This window comes from Pan paniscus, chromosome 18 (assembly GCF_029289425.2).
Source record: "Pan paniscus chromosome 18, NHGRI_mPanPan1-v2.0_pri, whole genome shotgun sequence".
NCBI classification, from domain to species: domain Eukaryota; kingdom Metazoa; phylum Chordata; class Mammalia; order Primates; family Hominidae; genus Pan; species Pan paniscus.
The window spans coordinates 11,675,753-11,690,310 of NC_073267.2; the positions used below are offsets into that span (position 1 = coordinate 11,675,753).

Sequence of the window (14,558 nt, forward strand, 5' to 3'; positions counted from 1 at the left end):
CTGTGTGAGCTGCCCTTCCTCTCTCAGAAGCCCCGTCGGCTGGCAGCACCAGCTTCTTAGAATTTGTCAAAGCACAGCGCAAGATTAAACACAGCCCCCAAAATAAATTTTGGCTTTCCCTTTAGTGTTTGGTTTGGTTTTCCAGAGATTTGTTGGGTATGTGGAAGAACTTCTCAGAATTGACTAAGAATTTTCTTGGAAATTTCTTGGAAACATTTAAATGATTAGTGCTGAAGTTGTGGGAGAGTAATTTCCTTCTCCATGTAAGATGACTAGAAAGAGAGAGTGTGTTTGGTTCCGGTTACAACCCCCTGAAGAAGTGAGACTTCAAAAGAAGGCCGTGCTGCCCACAGGTCAGCTGTCCGCTCCTTCCATATGAGGGCGTCTCCTCCCACTTTTGCCACAGCTCATCTCTAACCCTGCTCCTCCGCTCCTCCCAAAACAGAAACTTGAATGGAAAGTTCATTGCTGATTTGTCAGAGTGGAAAGGACCACTTCTCCAGAAGACCGAGTTCTCCCCTTCCTGTTCTGACATGTCTGCTTTAAGTAAATCTGTATGCACCCCGATCCCTCGAAAGAGAGCCTTTCTTTTGGTTGCGAAAGTTTAGAGCGCTGGCCAAGCTCTCCCTCACAACTTAACCCCTCCCCATATAGGGCTTCAAACTTAAGTTGCAAGTGTTGTGAAATGTTTTCAAAAGCAGTTATTGATTTAAGAACAAAACGCAGCCATATGAACCTGCTCAAAACCCGAGTCCTGGTTCCCCCATGTGATTTATTTTAGTTTCATTGTTTGATTTGATGAATTCATTATTTATATGTATATACCGTAGGCATATGATTTTTTAAAATCCAGACAGGAGATGATCAAATGAAAAATAAGTCTACTTTGCTTCAGAAGTAACTATTGTTAACAGTTTCTTGCCTGTCTTTCCAGAAATATTTCTTTGTATGTCATGCATATGTTTGTTTTTTACACATGGGGTATACCGTATGTCTGATGCTGCACCTTGCTACTTCTTCCTTAATAGAAAGTGTCACACATTAACACGTATAAATCAACCTAATTCTCCTTAACTGTTACATGGTATTTTGTCATATGGATGGGCAAAAAAATCTTTTTTGCTGTTTCGTATTTGGGTCATTTCCAGTGTTTTGCTCTTACAGTGTCACAGTGAGCATCCTTAGGGTGTCTTTGTGTAATTGTGCAAATTTCGCATGTCTGTGTGATAAATTCCTAGCAGTGAATTTGCCAAAGGGGAAGTTTTTTAATCTTGATATATGTAGTCCCAACGTGAACTCTAGAAAACAGTACACCAATTCACTCTGCCACCCACAGCTTGTGATTGGTTTCTTTCTTAAATCCAGTCTCAGGGCTGGGCATGGCGGCTCATGCCAGTAATCCTAGCACTTTGGGAGGCTAAGACAGGCGGATTGCTTGAGCCCAGGAGTTCGAGACCAGCCTGGGCAACACAGTGAGACATCGTGTCTAGTATAAATGAAAAATTAGCCAGACATGGTGGTGCGCACCTGTGGTCTCAGCTACACTCAGGAGGCTGAGGTGGGAGGGTCACTTGAGCCCAGGAGGTTGACGCTGCAGTGAGCTATGATTGTACCGTTGCCCTCCAGCCTGGGCAACAGAGTGAGACCCTGTCTCAAAAAGAAAAGAAAAAAATAATCTTAGGCTGAGAGACTGATTGTGGCACCGCCTGTTTTCAGTGATGAAATGTGAGATGATTCTGCCTGTTTCAGGGTCAGGAGGATTCTTTGCTTAAAAAATTCTGCAGGTTGCTTCGTGTTCTGTAGCTATGATTGCTAAGTAAATATAAAGCGTGACTGAGTCTAAGTTAACTAAGTACAAATTGACCTGGTAAGAAATGACTTCTTTAGGGTCATTGAGGCGTCTTTCAGTTTCGGAACTTACTGGTTAAAGAGAAAAGCCCAGGCCTTATTTCTGCTCTGATCCCTTTTGGAACAAGGTAGAATGTAAATAAATAAATAGAGCCAAGCGGCCCATTCTTCAGCATCTACATGATCATTTCTCTGTTTGCAGAATGCTTTAGGATGTCTTATTGCTTACCTCTTCTACCCTGCCTGGCCTTCCACCGGTAGGTGAGAACATCAAATGCCAGGAGTGTGGCCCGGCTCCAGAACCTGGTGGGCCTGCCTGCTGGGGTGGTTGGCACAGCTGGGATGCCCCATGTCCTGTTGCTGGCCCCAGGGTCAGCAAGTGTGAGGCTGTGCCACCTGGGACAACAGCAAGTCAGAGGTGGCTGCTGAAGGCAGCATCCACCCCTTGGCTGTGTTTCCCCTGACTGCCCCTGGAAGTGCCACTCAGCTATGAGGAGTGAGATGGAGACATTCTTATTTATCACACCACCCCCGCAAAGAGGGAGGCCTCGCTGTCCTCCCACCTTGGCTTGGCATCAGAGCTGTGTCCTGAAGAGCAAGTTGAAATCCCTGAGCCTTGGCATGGTGGGAGCATAGGCTGCCCCCACCCCCATCTCAGTAGTCAGGGTCCCCCACAGCAGCAGCCACTCAGCACTTTGGAATCATTCTTAAAACTTTTCACCCTGCTTCCACACCCACCAGCCTGCTTGGCCTCCAGAAAATACTGAGATCCGAGATCTCCTCTCCCAGATCTCCCAAGATTGCAACAGAAGCCTTCTCAGGATCCCTAGCTTCCATTCAGCCAGTGGGATCATTCTAGTACTTAAATCAGATTACGTCATACCCCTGCCTCCAGCTTTTTGGTAGTTTCCTGTTGCACTTAGAACAAAATCCACATCTCTCCTTCTGATCTTGGGTGGTGGCTGTGAGATCCGGCCCCAACTGGCCTCTCAGATGAAGTTCCCCCAACCCCAAGCTCACTCTAGCCCCAACCCTAGCCTTGCCAGCCCCTGCTGCTCCTCTAAGCTAGCATTTCTCAGAGTTTTAGCCTCAGCACCCACGTGTTTGTTTATCTGCTTAAAAAGTATTACAGAACTTAAAGAGCTTTCATTTAGATAGATTATATTTATAGATATTTATGACATTAGAAATTAAAACTAAGAAATGCTTTTAATATATACTTCTTGAATAAACCCATTGCATATATGCATAACTAACATAGTTTTCTATGAACAATAACTCTGTTTTCCAAAACATAGAAAAAAATGGATCTTGCACATTTCTGCAAGTCTCTTTAATGCCTGGCTTAATAGAAGACATCTGGATTCTCCTCTTTGCTTCTGTTTTCTGTCTGTTGTGATAGCATGCATTCTGTGGCCTCTGGAAAACTCCTCAGTACACCCCTGGGAATATGAACATAAAAATGTCTTACTATTTTTATGAAAACAAGGATTTCCAGACCACACTTTGAGACCCACTCCTGTAAATCACTGCGGCCTTCCCTGCCCCAGGGCCTTGCACTGGATGTCTGTACCCAGATGTTGGTGTAGCTGCCTCCCGCTAACGGCTCAAGCTTAGTCTGTGTGCCGCCTCTTCAGTGGCCTTTTCAGATCAGCTCCTGGCTAGGGTTGTCCCCTCCCTCCACTGCATTGGCCTGGTTCCTTTTTTTTTTTTTTTTGAGATGGAGTCTCTCTCTGTCGCCCAGGCTGGGGTGCGGTGGCGCAGTCTTGGCTCACTGCAAGCTCCACCTCCCGGGTTCACACCATTCTCCTGCCTCAGCCTCCCTAGTAGCTGGTACTACAGGCGCCCACCACCACGCCCAGTTAATTTTTTGTATTTTTAGTAGAGATGGGGTTTCACCGTGTTAGCCAGGATGGTCTCGATCTCCTGACATTGTGATCCGCCTGTCTTGGCCTCCCAAAGTGCTGGGATTACAGGCGCGAGCCACCGCACCCAGCCTAGCCTGGTTCCGTTTATCCACAGCACTGAGGTTCCTTACCTGGCTGATGCCTTTGTGTGCCTGGTCATAGTCTTTCTCCCCTGCAGAGAGGGTTGCCTGCGTGGGAACCTTCTGTGCTGTTTACCCTGCATCTCAGCGCCTAGCTCTGTGCCCCCACTTAGTATCGTTGAGTGAAGAATGAGCCTGCATTTGTTATCTGCTCAGCCTTGGAACAGAGCCCATCAAAGGCCTTCTCCCTTCTCTGAACACGGGAAGACAAGGAAAGTCCCTCTGGGGCCCTAGATACTTGGTGGTTTAGTCCATGGAACTTTGACAAGGGAACACAAAGGAACTGAGAACCGAGAAGACCTTAAGCAGCATCCCTCGGCTAAATTTCTGTCACCAAGTGAGCAAGATGTGTGTCCAAGGACCATGTACCCAGGTGACAGATTTAGGTTGGTTGCATATCAACTGAATTTCACCACCCTCCTCCTAGTCAGAGTTTTACAGAAGCCACAGAGTAGTGACAGGGGGAGCCGGGCAGCGGAGGGAGATTCGGTCATCAGAAACCTGGCCCGGGTTGGCCTCTGATACTGTGACATCTCACCATTGCCATCAAGGGCCCGTGGGTGCTGGGGCGTGACCACTTCCCACCCTCCACAATGGTGCCCCTCCCCATAGGCCGCACAGCGCATGGAGTCCTTGCTTCTGCCTGGATAATAATTCACAAGGAAGAAAACAACTCTGGCTGCTGCCTCGGGGTGGCTGCCAGACAAGGGTGTTTTATTAGGACACATCTTCCGATTTTATCTGCGGGCCCAGGTAATTGTCATAGAGCAGTTTGTCTCCCCTTTAGAAGCTATAAACGATTGTATTTGATGAAAATATGCCTTTCATTTCCTTGGAGGAGATATTAAAGTAGTGTATAAATCAGGGCTAATAGGTGACTAGCCACTTTGGTGTATTTTTCTTCTTCCATTTGGCTCAGAAAAAAAAAATCACAAGTTCTATTTATTGGCTGGTTTTATGTTGATGGCTCTCACCCTCACAGAATGTTCAGCTTCACGAGGGATTGTGCGTGCGCCTGGCCAAGGAGGGGGGTCAGTAGCGGCCAGTATGTGGGGGTGGGCAGGCATGGCCAGGCCTAGACTCTAGCCTGAGCACTCTGTGGCTTTGAGGTGCCATGTTGCTGTGGTTAGTGCCTCATGGACCTGGCCCATGGCAACAGCTGCTTCTAGAGATAGAATCTGTCATGATGGGCAGGGTGTCCAAAACTCGCCTGCAAGGCCACCCTTTCCATAAACTCCAAGTGGACCAGCAGACCCCAGAGCAGAAGCTGTTCCCCAGAAATGACCCAGGGGTGTCAGGGGCTACGGCCTCCCAGAACAGCCTTGCTCCTCACTCTGGGCTCCTACTGGCCCAGAGGCTGCTTCAGGAGGCCGCAGGGAAACGGAGCTGCTTACAGGTGTTACCCTGGTGGGTTGGCGGGTGTGGGAAGGGCTGGCAGAGCACACAGCTCAGAGGAGCAGCCAGGCAGGTTGACATCTCTTGGCCCTTGCAGATGAGGGCTTAGTGACATGACAAAAAAGTGACCTGTTACCACCTGGTTTACCATCAGCCGCTCCCCACCAGCCTGTTAACTCCGGGACAGGGACTTCTCTGCCTCTTCTGCTGCTCTCTCCTTAAAACCCACCAGCCCCTCCTGTCACCAGCCCCTCTCTGTGGCCCATGGTCCCATGCAGTCTGGCCCCTGCCCTCTTCTGGGATCAGCTCCCAGCCCTCTCTCCCCTCGGCTCTCTGCAGATGACACAATCCAGCCCTTCAGCCACACTGGCTGGCTGGCTGTGCCTCACCAGGGCCAAGTGCGTCCCATTTCAGGGCCTCTGTTTTCGTGCTTCCCTCCGCCTGGAGCCCTCTGCATGGCTGGTTCCTTCTCAGCACTCAGGGCTCTGCTCCGATACCTCAAAAAGGGGCCTTCCCTGAGTGCCCAGGTCACCCTAGTTCTCTGCACAGCAGCTTGTTTTTAATTGAGGTGAAATTTAACACAACATAAAACTAACCACTTGAAAGTGAACAATTCAGTGGCATTTAGTACCTTCACAATATTGTGCCATCATCCTCTCCTCTGGTTCCAAAACATTTCCATCCCCTCAAAAGAAAACCCCATAGCCATTAAGTAGTCATCGCCCACCCACCCCCCCTCCCCCACCCCCATCCAGCCCCTGGCATCCACTAATCTGCTTTCTGTCTCTATAGATTTATGTAGTCTGGGTATTTCATATCAATCATACAATCCATGGCCTTTCATGCCTGGCTTCTTTCAGTTTGCATCATCTATCCTTCTTTTAGCTGAATAATATGCATTATATGGATAGACGTTGTTTTGCTTCCACCTTCATCCATCAATGCATATTTGGGCTGTGTCTGCCTTTTGGCTATTGTTGAATGGGTTGCTGTGAACATTCATGCACAAGCTTTTGTTTGAACGCCTGTTTTGTTTTCAGTTATTTCTGGTATATACCTAGGAGTAGAAAGTAGGTCATGTGACAATCTAACTTTCTGAGGAATTGCCAGACCGTTTTCCCAAGGTCTTCATAGTCCTTAGCTTTAGCTGAAATTGCCTCTTGTATTCCTTGTTCTCTGACACTATCCTGCACTAGAATGGAAGGCACTTGGCCAGGGGGTGGGTACAGGGTTGTGGGGAACCTCGTTTGTCTTGTCCTTGACAGTGCTCATGGATGCCTATGAAGTAGTTGCTCAGTGAATACCGATGTGTGGGCGGATGGATGCATTGGTGGATGGGAGGCTGGGGGACAGAGGATGGGGCTGGAGGAATTGTTCAGTCTTGTTTTCCCAACAGACTGTAAACCCCTAAGGCCAGGGTATTTCTGTCTTACTCAGGTCTGGTACCCTGTGCCAGTTGGTGGTGGTTTGGGTGTGAGCTGGCAAGTTGGACTTCATCCCTTAAGGGCTAAGCTGGACTTTTTCACTTCCTGTCCCAGCTTCCTACTGGGTTTGGGGCTCCAGCTGTCTTGTGGTAGATATTTAACTCCCCTGTATCACCTGAGGTCAGGAGTTCGAGACCAGCCTGGCCGACATGGCGAAACCTCGTCTCTACTAAAAGTACAAAAATTAGCCCAGTGTGGTGGTGGGCACCTGTAGTCCCAGCTACTCGGGAGGCTGAGGCAGGAGAATCACTTGAACCCGGGAGGTGGAGGTTGCAGTGAGCTGAGATCTTGCCATTGCACTCTAGCCTGGGTGACAGAGTGAGACTCTGTCTCAAAAAAAAAAAAAAAAAAAAAAAAATTTTGACTCTCCTGAGTATCTGGGCCATGCCTTGCTTTTCACCAGTGTTATCTTTATCAAAGGCGCCTAAACCGGCAGGGTCGGTCATGTGACCCAGAGCACTTAATAGTTCCGTGGAAAAGCCTCACCGGTTCCAGAGGCAGCCCTTGGCAGCTGAGTAACTTAGGAAGAATGCAGAAATGACAGTGTGCTATGAGCCAACTGAGCTGACCGCAAAGCCTCCGACCGCCATCCAAAAAGGCAAAAAGAAAATCGATGTTTCATTCATAGACATCAGTTCAGACCTCCCCTGAGGATAACGTCCTAGGTGCTAATGTCATCTCATGGTGGCATTTTCCAGGAACTAATTTTTTAGTCCTCTTATTTTTCTTGTTTCTGATTATAAAACTGGAGCCAGTTCTCTCCTTGTAGCTCCCCAAGGCAAAAAATACCCTTTCTGGAGTCACACAGGAAGAAGGACCTGGGGCTTCCTCCAGCTTCTCCAGCCTGGTCTTAACCCTTTCCCAGCCTTCAGCTCACTGCTTAGAGACTTGGGCCAGCAGGTTAGTGAGGCGGGTCCGTGAGTTATGGAAATTTGATTCCTACCCTCAGGCCTTTTATAAAGCAAAATGTATTGAGCTGCTAAGCACTTTATGCATTATTCTTATTCGAGCTTCCCAACAGCCCTCAGGAGGAAGAGGTTACCATTTTCCCTTTCGGCAGGTCAGAAAGTGGCCTACCCAAGGTCACACCAGATACCCTCCCTCCAGCGTCAGACCCTGAGTCCCACCACCATGCTGAACCAACTTTTAATTCATAGCTAATGTGAATTCCCCTTTTCTAATTTTTTTTTTTTTTTTGAAAGAAGGGCCTAACAGCAGCCACCTAAGGCCTCACTGGTACCAGGCAAAACTACGTTGTCGGCTCCAACTCTAAGCATATTTTAGACAGAAAAATTTATATCTATTTCTGGAAGTGTGAGCTATAATTTGGAAGAATTAACCATGTTGGGCACTTTATATGCACGAATTCTATCCTCCCGACCACCCTGGAAGCTGGTATCACTTGCTCTGCCTCACAGATTGGAAACTGAGGCTCAAAGCAAGACTGCAGAGCTCACATGAGATAGGCTGAGATCTGTACCTCCCCTTCCTGCCTCTAAATCCCATTTGCTTCAAGGCTGGCATTGGTGCAGGTTGAATATTCCTTATCCAAGATGCTTGGGACCATGAGTGTTTTGAATTTTGGATTTGGGGGAATTTTGGAATATTTGCATTATACTTACTTACCGGTTTAGCTTCACTAATGTAAAAATCCGAAATCTGAAATGCTCCGATGCGTGTTTCCTTTGAGTGTCATGTCGACACTCAAAAAGTTTTGGATTTTGGATTTTCGGATTTGGATTGCTCAACCTGCAATGACTGAGCTACTTCACATGGCAGCTCTGCCTGTCTCAGAATGTCAGAGATCAGTAGGATAGGCCCTCTCCTTAGAGAGGGGCCTCAAGGGATGCCCCTGGTCTAGACAGAATGTTCCCTACTCCCCTCTTCCGTCATCCACCCTGGCATAGGCCCACATCCTCGTGCCCCAAGACCCACTTCCAGTGTATCAAGGACAAACCTGCAAAGCAGCAATCCAGAAAGATGCTCCGTCCTGAGACCACCACTTCCAAACCAGGCTAGCGGTGCAGGGCTCGTTCCTGCACAGGTTTGTCCCTGGTGTGCATGAACAAAAAGCAGAAGGATGACTTCAAAATCCTACCTGAACAAAAGCAGCAGGATTTGAGCCCCTTTCAAAGCTTTCCGGCAATTGCCTCTAAGAGATCAGCCTTCAAGTGGTGGGGCAGGGGTGTGGGGAACAGATCCTACTCAAAAATCAGCCCTGAGCTGAGTCCAAGGGGTCTCCTGTTTGCCAAGCCTCTTTTCAGGGCTCCAGAGCAGCTGTGGAGAGAGAGAGCCTCAGGGAATCTGGAGCTGGGCTCACACAGCCAGAGAAGGAACCGCGTTCTCGGATCCGGGCCTGCAAGGTTTCCCCACTCACAACATGCCCCCCAAAGACACTTTCCCAATAGACACAGTAGCACTTGCCATGGGGAGCCCTCTCTTGCTAAATATGGACACAGTAGGCAGGGCCAGCCATCTTGCCCAGATGCTTTTCTGGGAGGTGGAGGGAGGGGAAGAAGAGAGTTCCAAAGAACTGAGTGTTGCTTCACTCTTTGGGGTCATTACCTAACTCAGACTGCCAAAGCGACTGTATGCCCGGGAGCCTTCTGGTCATAAGAGTGTGTCAGATGGCAGGGAACACTCCCTGGTTGCTAATAGAGAAGCCCGTGCAGTAGGTGGGGGGAGAGAACAAACCCCATATGCAATCTGCCATTTGACCTGGGCCACGCCTTAGAATGTTCTGTAGGCTCGGGTGGGCCCACAGCAGGGCAGCCATGCCGGCAGCACAGCACAGGCCAGTGTCAGTGGCAGAGCGGGTGGCTTGGCCGCACACCCTGTGTGCTCACCAGCACGGGCCTGGCCCCACACGTAGGATAGAGCTCTCCAGCCTCATCCTCCAGCCTCCTAGTCAAGCACATTTAGTGCATAACAGAAAAGACTGGAAGGCACCAAGAAAAGATCGAACTTACCAAATCTTCCCACCCCAGGGTGTCCATGATCAATCCCACCATCCTTTTTTTCATTGTTTTTCCTGTTCATTCACAATGGGGTTTCTTTTCCCAGCAGCAGAGTATTTGCCCAGGTGAGAAGCAGCAGAATGAAAGCACCCAGCACAAGCCAAAGAGTATGGGCCCAAGTCCCAGCCTTCCACCTCCACGGGAAAATTGTTAGGTGGCCTTGACCCATTTGGTTCACCTTGTTGGATCTCAGTTTATTCATATAAGAAACAGGGATGATGCTCAACAATGTGAGTGGACTTAAGAACTGAACTGTACTCTTACTAATGGCTCAGATGGTAGATTTTGTTATGTGTGCCACAAACGAAAAACAAAAAATGGGATACAAGTGTCAGCTCATTAGGCTCTTGTGACATAGAATGAGTTCATTCACCTAAGTGCCCAGAACAATGCCTAACACATATAAAACGTGCAGCAAAGGTTAACTGCTCTTGCCATTTTGTTGTTGTTGTTGTTGTTGTTAGTTAAGGGCTGAGGCTTGGGACCCCAGAAAATAGGTTCCTTTTCTACACATTAATCAATTAGCACGAACAAAATTACGAATGCAGTAGTCCTTCTGCTGTCAATAACAGAGACATGCTGCAATGGCACAGAGTTGCTCTTTCACAAAGACTTTCCCTGGGTGTTGGTAAAACACCGGGGTGTAATAGAGCAGGCAGAATTTTCCTCCTCACACAGAAGAGATCCTGTAATCTGCCTGAGGCCCCACAGTTCTCAGAGGCTGAGCCAGGGCTGGAGAAGAGCACAAATTGGGCCTCCAGCCCAGCACATATCCTGTCCCCTGGGGTGCTGACTGCCATCATTGGCACTGCGCCCACCTGAGCCAGGCAGTCCCCCGGAGCCTCACAACAGCTCTGGGAAGCTAGTGTCATTCCTCAGTGTCCAGTGTTACCAGCTCACAAGTGGCCAGCCAGGGCTCCCTGGTTTCCACTCCGTGAACCGCCATGCCCTCCGTTCTGAAGCATATTCAGAGGCAGAACACCTGGAAATCAGGTGTGCTTTGGGAACCCCACATATTCTTGCTGTATTCTACTCCATCGTGTGAACCAAGAGCACAGAAGTCATCAGAGAGCATGACTTGCATCTGTGTCTCAAGTCTGTATCTAAAGGAAAAGTCCATAAAATCACCCAAGGAAACATCCTAAGCCTTTTCTGTTGGTGTTTTTTTTCTTTGCTTCTGAATCATTTGTTTTATCAACCGCAAGTTCTCATTAACAGACAAGTGATAGCAGATGCCAAGGTGTGAAGGCCCCTTTATGGCAGAAAACCGAGAAACGAAAAATTCCTAGCCCTTAATTCTGTATGTAAGTTGGTAAAAGTCCATGTTGATTTGATTTTTGCCTTAAAATCTCTCTGACTAGCTCAAAGATAACCCCCTGGAACAAGGTTTGGGAACCACTTCCCAAGAATTAGAGTGCCTTTGGGATCCAAGAAAATGAAATGCCAGCTGGGCGTGGTGGCTCACACCTTTAATCCCAGCACTTTGGGAGGCCGAGGCGAGTGGATCACCTGAGGTCAGGAGTTCCAGAGTAGCTGGGTGACAGAGCGAGACTCCATCTAAAAAAAAAAAAAAAAAGTGAAATGCCAACATGGTGAAATCCCATCTCTACTAAAAATACAAAAAGTAGCCGGGCGTGATGGTGTGTGCCTGTAGTCCCAGCTACTCAGGAGGCTGAGGCAGGAGAATTGCTTGAACCTGGCAGGTGGAGGTTGCAGTGAACCAAGGTCGCACCACTGCACTCCAGCCTGGGTAACAGAGCGAGACTCCCTCTCAAAAAAAAGGGAAATGCAAATAAGCAGTATTGCCGAGTGCACAGTTGGTGGGAAGGAGAGTTAGTTCGTGAGGACCCACTAAGGATGGGAAAAACCAACTGAATCAAAAGGCAGAGATGCAGCAATAATGGTGCCTCAGAGACAGGCAGAAGCCATTTGATTTTCCACGTGGCCCTTTCCTTCATGCTGCTGATGGCCTCTTCAAAGCACGGCAGCTCCTGGGGGCCAGGGTACGGGACCGCCTGGTGGAGAAGAATTGGGGTAGGGAAAGAATTGGCATTTTTTAAAGGAACTTTTACAATTCCAAGGAAGTGACAGGACAAACATGTTGACGAGGGTCAGGAAAAGGAAGGTTGGCTGAGCAAGCGTTTACTAAGGCCCTTGATGAATCAAATAAACACTGCACAGGGCTTACAGAGAAGCCTGGGGTCAGGGGGAGGGACTGTGAGCAAGTCTTGCCGGCTAGTGAGGCTCTGTGGTGCTTCTGGCTTGGCACATGCAAAGGTGTGGCTGCAGGGTAGGGATGAACAGAGAGCTGGGAAGCTCAGCAGGGCCCGATAGCAAAGCGCTTTGTGAGCTTGCCCCATGGTTCAAATTTTATCCTAGAAGCAGCAGGAAGCCATTGAAGGTTCTAAGACAGATCAGGGGACATGGGTGGCAAAATGGACTTGGGTTTTAATTGACTGGAGTTGGGAAGGACAGAGGAGAAGGGTGGAGTGGGAAGGCCACAAGACACACTCTGGCCCCTTCACTGCATGCTCACAGCTGTGCGTCAGGTGATGCCCGTGGGCGGATGAGAAAAGTCCCACAGGCTGGGGTGCGGCCTTCCTTACCTTTCTCTGGCCATTTGCCACTTACTTGTACTATAGGATTATATTGCTTTTTTCAAAAAACCTAAATGACCACTGTTTTCACTCAACAGCGTATCCTGGAGTGTTTTTCATTTTAGTTCGCAGGTGCACCCTCATTCGATTTTGACTGCTGCGATCATCTGGTCAAACCACTGTTCATTGAGCCAGTCCCCTACTGATGGATGTTTAGGTGGTGGCCAATTTTTTGTCCTTTAACAAATAATAGGCATCTCCAAGTGCCCTTGCGCAAGGGTTTCCTCAGGGTAAATAACCATGAAGTGAAAACAGAAATAGCTAGGCTGAGAAACTAACAGGATTTGGTGACCAATTTGACTGAGGGAGTGGGAAGCCACAGAGCTAGCTTAAGGCAAAATCTTAAGAAGGCTTGGTTTCCCTCCCTGAATGTTCTCTGTGCATTTAGCTAGCAAGGGCATCTCGATGATCCCAACTTCTGACCCAACAGTCCTTGTGTGTCTTGTGGGTCTTGTTCTGTCCAGAAGGCCTTCGGGAGTTGTGGTGACTAGAAAGGTCCCCAGGAACTGGTGGGGGTCTCCGGGGTGGCCCACTCATAGCTTGGCTTGTCATCTCAGACAGAACCTCCAAGCTTGGCATGACGGAGACACCAGTGGGTTCTGTTCCCACCTCCTGGCACCTCTGCTGAGGTTACAGCTTTCTACACTTCTTTTCTCTCTATAACCAGAATCCCATGACTAAAATACAGTTTTCTTTATTTGCAGCCGTCCAGCCATGGCATTTAGTATAAATGTGCTTTTCTCCAAAAACACACACAGTATTATTTTTTTTTAACATCTCAAATTCCCAAAGGGCCAAAAGTCAATATTATCCCAGTGTGATAGGAATGGCTGTTTTGCAACATCTCTTCACACTTAAACAGCCTGCTTCCTGAAGCCTCAGAGTAATCACAAAAACACATTCCAAAACCCATCAGCCTGGCTGCTGGATTGTTTTACTGTCTCTGTCACTCCCTGCTGTGAGCTCAGTCCTTGAAAGTCGCCTCCTCAGTTTCCATGTTGAGGGTGAGAAATTCACAGCGTGATTTGGGGAGCAGATGCTTCAACTGTATGAACTGCAAAGTTTGGACTGTGAAGTGCAGTGACTCCTCTGAAAATATTTGCTAGCTGGTAAAATTCAGGCTCATGGCATATGTGGTCTACTTCTAGCCTTACAGACTTATTTAAGGTCCCAGGATAAAAATCCTATTTATTGAATGCCAACTATGTGCTAGGCACTGGGCTAGGTGCTTTACACAAAATAAGGAGATAAGTATGTAAATACTGTATAAAGTTATTAGTCCTACTTTTATAGCTGGGGCAAGCAAGAGTCAGAAAGCAAGGTCCCCTGCCCGGAGTCTCAAAGTTCATCCCTGGAGAGGGTGCCTGCTTCTTCTACCTCTTCTACCGGCTTCCTGAGAACAAAAGTTATCTCTTGTCCTTTGTTCTTTCTTTTCCTGCTAAGTTGATTTGAAGGCTCTGCAGAGCTTCTGGGGTCACCTACGTGCCCCTTTGTTGTGGCTTTCTGAGCGCGATGACCTCACCGGCCCACAGCTGAGTCTCCGGTGCTGGGTTCCAGGCACACTCCAGCCTCCTGGCTCACGGATGTCCTGTTGAACCTCACGGATGGCTGGGTGGCAGGAAGAGTCAGTGTGGATGGAATGAGCCTTCCTCAAAAACCCCCACCACCGCTCTTAGTAACCCGGAAAATGCTCTGAAATAGTTGACATTTACAAAGTCTTGGGCATTTGGGGAGAAAAACGTTCTTTTTTTGGCCAGATTTCCAGCATGAAGCCCAAGGGAAATGTCCATGGGCTCAGCACAGTGGTCTAGCATCTCAAAGCAGTGCTTGGCCTGGTGGAGGCCATGGCTTTCCCGTCCTGCCCTCTCTCCACATCCAGCAAAGAACAAATGCAGAATCTGGCCTGTCCTCCTGTCCCCATCATGTCCCACAGAGTGGCCCTTTGTGCTGACCCAACACGAAGCACCTGAAAGGCTTGCTCAAGCTGCCGGACTTGAGCAGCTTGAAAGCCACCATCATCAGTGCACCTGCTGTGCCCAGGTGTAAGCCATTGTGTTGTTTAAACTGTGCCACAGCCCTGCCGAGGAAGCCAATGCAATCAAGAGGCTAG

General features: G+C 48.5%; 1 protein-coding gene across 7 annotated transcripts in view; it reads left to right on the forward strand.

Moving 5' to 3' along the window:
• CLEC16A (C-type lectin domain containing 16A) overlaps positions 1–14,558 on the forward strand; it is a 236,640-nt gene that overhangs the window by 180,698 nt on the left and 41,384 nt on the right. The window lies entirely within an intron of this gene.